Source organism: Cupressus sempervirens, chromosome 7 (assembly GCF_028749045.1).
Source record: "Cupressus sempervirens isolate cs-2001-9-10 chromosome 7, ASM2874904v1, whole genome shotgun sequence".
Classification (NCBI taxonomy): Eukaryota; Viridiplantae; Streptophyta; class Pinopsida; order Cupressales; family Cupressaceae; genus Cupressus; species Cupressus sempervirens.
Genome location: NC_143124.1, coordinates 678998130 through 679003226, shown reverse-complemented (window position 1 = coordinate 679003226; position 5097 = coordinate 678998130). Strand labels below are relative to the sequence as shown.

General features: G+C 35.9%; 1 pseudogene; it reads right to left on the bottom strand.

Annotated features, from left to right (window-relative positions):
* Positions 1–201: 201 nt before the first annotated feature.
* On the bottom strand, positions 202–4514 carry LOC149548477 (DNA replication licensing factor MCM7-like; annotated as a pseudogene).
* Between the last annotated feature and the right edge of the window lie 583 nt (positions 4515–5097).

Below are 5097 nucleotides of genomic sequence, written 5' to 3'. Positions count from 1 at the left end.
ATAATCCTCTTGTCTTGGAAAAAGGTCATGATGTACAAACCCAAACATCAACTTATTTAAGTATATGAACATAAATTAAAAAAACAATGTCATCTTAGAGACTGTAAATGGTTACACAAATGTACTATTTATTAGAATCTTAGTACCATTGAGATTCGAAGAATGCTTAAAAGTGATATGGTTACACAAATGTACTATTTATTAGAATCTTAGTACCATTGAGATTCAAAGAATGCTTAAAAGTGTTCTTGCTGTGGTGTAAGAATGTGGCGCATCACTATGTGCTTCCTCTTGCCTCATGGTAGCATATGCACTGGCAATGTACTCTGTTAAATCTTTGGGTACAGAAGGCACCGTTCTTCTTGCAGCTGCTATATATGCCCTGGTGAAAATAACTCGTGAGAATGTAATTAATGCAGTCAAAATTATAGTATGTAATTTGAAGAATTAGAATCTAAGGATCAGTCAATTACTCACCTCAGTATGGATGAATCAAGAGGAGAAAAACCCAAAGGAGGTGGCTTGCACTTTTGGTGCACATATAAGACGTGTCTAGCCATTTCCAAATCCCTATCCATGTTAGCTTTGTCAAGTATCAGCCACATTAAGTCAAAACGGGAAAGCAGTGCTAGAGGAATATTGATATTTTTTGCAGGAGTTCTCCGGAGATCATACCGACCCCTGTCGCAGTTACAAGTGTCAGATCACAAGAAACAAAATTGAAGCAATCAAAAGGGGAAAAACTGTAACAAATTTGTTACTCAATATGCTGCTAATTTGGAAATGGTATGAAATGTATTCAACAGTTCAAATTAATAATCCCTCATTCTTATAGAATTTGAGCATAAATACCCTTCACACTGGCCTGAAGGTTTCAAGAATCTAAGATTTAACAATTCATTTTGACATTAAACCAGATTAGAGATCAATGATTCAATTCATACCAGGCAGGATTAGCAGCAGCTAGAACTGTAGTTCTTTCATTTAAAGAGGTTGTTATGCCTGCCTTTGCAATACTCACAGTCTGCTGCTCCATCACTTCATGAATAGCAGTATGGTCTGTCTCATCCATTTTGTCAAATTCATCAATAGCACATATACCCATATCTGCAAGAACCTGATTCATCCCAAAAAAAATTGAAATGTTACTTCAGCAGCTCTATATGTACCAAATACAGATATTAGCTACGCCTTCCACAATCAGCCTTACAGAACATTTGACTAACATCCCAACCCACAATTACAATGCCATTAATAGGTCAATACATTGAATTACTCATACCAGGGCACCACCCTCAAGAACCATCTCATTTGTAACTGGGTCCCTTTGAACAGCAGTTGTGAGACCTACACCGCTGCTTCCTCACCTAGTGGTGTAAACTCTAGGAGGTGCCACACTGACCATGTGTTTCAACAGCTGACTTTTTGCTACTCCAGGATCTCCCATCAAGTAGACATGCAAATTGCCCCTAATCTGTGAATTCAATGAAAATTAGCTATACAGTTCCTTGAGTAGAAATAACTGGAATTGATGTGAGTCGGTAGATATTTGGCTCTAGCTACAACCAATTGTACTATTAAGGTCACACCTACTGCATCAAAAACAAGGGTAACTTATCCAGCCAAGAATACATGAAATATAATAGAAATCCATTAGTTGTAATAATGAACAGTTCATAATCTTAACTTACAGGGATGCTACCATTTGAAATTCATCAATCATACCTTCATACCATCCTTCAGTTTCTTAGTGGGAACACCCACAAGTAGAAGCAATAGAGCTTTCTTAACATCCTCATGACCAAATGTTTCTGGAGCCAAAGAACGTGCAAGCTTGTTGTAAATGTCCCCATCCTCAGCTAGCCTTTCAATTTGTTCTTGTTCATCACCTTGCAGAACATACCTAGAGTGCAAAGGAATAAACAATATTTAAAAAAAAGGTAAATCGGTAAGATATAACACAAGATTACAGTTACATAAATCACAGAAGCTTATTACCAATTAATATCTACCAAAATGTTCCAATGAAAGGCCACGTGACTATTGACTTGTGTGCTCGGCAACAATTCACAGGCTCCATCTTATGGAAAAAAGTACAATTATAGTTCTTGGAATCATAGACCTAGTCCAAATACAGATTGATTGCTTATGCAAGTACTAAATCTCAATGGCTTGGCAAATGTGTTTGGTTAAATTGCAAAAAGATTTTTATAGAGATCGAATTGATAGTGAGATTCAAAGGTTTTTGGCCAGGCCTTGGTGAACTGAACAAATAGATATTGGAGTTGGAGCTCCTTTCTGGAAGGAGATATGCAACTTTACCCTTGGACATGAGAGATTTTTGAGGTGGATATGTGAGACGGGAAGAAATTTGTGTGTGAGCATCAATGGAGCTAAGAGGATAAGCATCTGTTATTGTTGAATCCTTGGTACCCACCTTTTAACCTTCTCACTGAATCCTTCGACAAGATATCTGGTTAGACTTGTAACTCACTCCCTGCAATACTAGTTTATCTTCCTCTTTTGAGGCTTTTTGGCATCTAACACCCTGGCTAGATTTTTAGACATGGAAAAAGACTCTTTAAGCATCCTTCATACCATTTATGCTTGCATTCTGGTTGAGATGGATATGGAAAAAGCTCATCCAGCAGATCCATATTTGAAAATTGCAAAAGGCATTTAGGTGCAACTGCTGGATTATGACGAAACAACAGAAAATGTTTTCAAACAGAGCACGTGGCTACAGATTGTGCTAGGAAGAGAAAACAAAAACAAGCAACTTCATAGAGGAAGGCTTTCCCTCATCTTTATTTGGTGGGGAAAAAAAATAGTTACTGAAATGCCCAAGAAGCTTGAGTGCAAGGAAGTAGTTGAAGAGCAGCAGGACATGGATCACAAACCCACAATGGTCTTGGTAGGGGCAGAGACATTTTTAAAAGTGTCAAACCTGATTGTTCTTCAATAGTAGAGTGTAAAGATAAACATAGCTTATAACAGAGCATGGATGAGGAGAGGTTTTACATGGGCAAACCTAAGAAGTGGTTGCAGGGTGCAGAAGGGTAGGAGGAAGAAAAGTGGGGACAAGAAAGGATGGGAGAATTGAGGAAGAAGGAACTTTTAATATGCTTCCATTTACAAGATAGGGAAGGAGTTAATCAAACTGATTTGTTGACCTATTACAATATGATGATGTTGGTTCTTGTTAATTTACTCCAATTATTTAAGGCTATTTAGATAATTTGTGTGGCAAATTTAACTGGAGACATGTCCCTCCATAACATACTGATTGTACCTAGTTTGTAATTTTTGATATTTTCTTCACTAATAATACAGAGTTACTCTAGAATCATGCTGGCTACTCATACTGGATAATGATGTTTGGTCATTTTTTCAAATTGTAGCAATGGGCAAAACTAGTCCCTGATTGAGATTTATCAAAATAACAAGCTCATTATGAAAAGTTGAGATCTATCAGAACCAGTCTCATATCAAGTTTGAGACTTTTCAATGTCACGAGCTTATTATCAAAATTTGGATCAAGTTTGAGACTTTTCAATGTCACGAGCTTATTATCCAAATTTGCAACATGCGAAAACAATAAGATCAATATCTAAGTTTGAACCCTATCAAGACAACTGAATTAGTCCATGCAAGTTTAAGCTGCCATACTAATAGACCTATTAGCCTTCAAATCAGCAAGCAAATGTTTCCACCAAAATACCAGGCCAAGAGAAGTTTAAGTAATTCAAAAATACTTCTTAATGTCATTATAGCTGATGTTAATGTGTCAATAACCAAGGTTAGCTCATATACAAGCCTTGTAAACAATTTTTCAGTTATTAATGAATATAGTAGTTAAACCATCCTGCTGCCTAAAAATGTAATCACTTTTTCTATTAGGAATGATTTTGACATTTGATCAAATCTATTTTTACTATTCCCCTATTGGTCCTAGCATAAAGTGTGATATAGCTTCACTGATGGTATTTCTTATATGAAATGAGGATCATGTCTGGAAAAATAGAAGTCCTTACAAAACAAGAAAGAGAAAATTTAATGACATACGAAAAGCTAAAACTCACTCCTCGTATCTTTTCTTGAAATGAGTAATTGACATCGTTTCCAGGTATGCATCAACCACCAAACCTGCTCGCATGGCTCGAAAGCCTATGTAAGGCATAGGAAGAAATATTCCAGAGATCTTCACAAGATCACCTGGCCCAACCTGGTCAAAATAAAATCTAGTTATGGAAAAATTATATATATGTTATCAACTTGAATTTTCTATTAAAGGCTCTCATGCTGAATTGAAAGCCAGGTAAAGAAAAAGATATTATACACTATTTTGTTGGTACCCTATGTAGCACAACAAACTTGTTCTTACTATAAGAAAATTTTCTTTTCTTTTGTTTCATTGCAGATCTTCTGCTTGCACAGAGGTCTCTCCCCATCATTGGACACACTTGATAACATTCGAGATTTGGATCACATACAGGAAGTGCATCTGTACACATAAGTATAAACTTCTTCTTTTCCCGCAACACATATAACAACAATTTTAAGTGCTTGCAAGGTATATACTTATGAATAAATATTACATCCTAATTTAAATGTATGAAAACAATGATCATTCCTTTTAAGCTTCATTCATCTCGAGGTGCAATTTACAAACTCAAGAATAGTGGCTTTTGTTCTTCAGGATACCTTTAGGGGAAGAGTATGTGAATGACCCCTCATGTTTGGAGTCCAGTTTAGAGGAGATGGCTATTTACACTGCTAAGGTTTGTTGAATCTAATTCTGAATAACATTGCTTGCTATTGTTGAATCTAATCTAATGTATATTTTAACTAGACTTGTAGCTTATATGTTTTGAAATTTTTGTTAGGCCTTGTAGTTTGTATAATTTGATTGCTAGAGAGCTTCTACAACTAAGCAAGAAGGCCATTGCATGAGTTATAGCCGCACACTCGGGTATGAAAATTGTTTTTTTTATATTCTAATGTATATTTAAACTAGACTTTTAGCTTATATGTTTTGAAATTTCTTTTAGTGGCTTAATGTTGTAAGGTCTCTTGAAATAAGACCTTCAGGCAGTT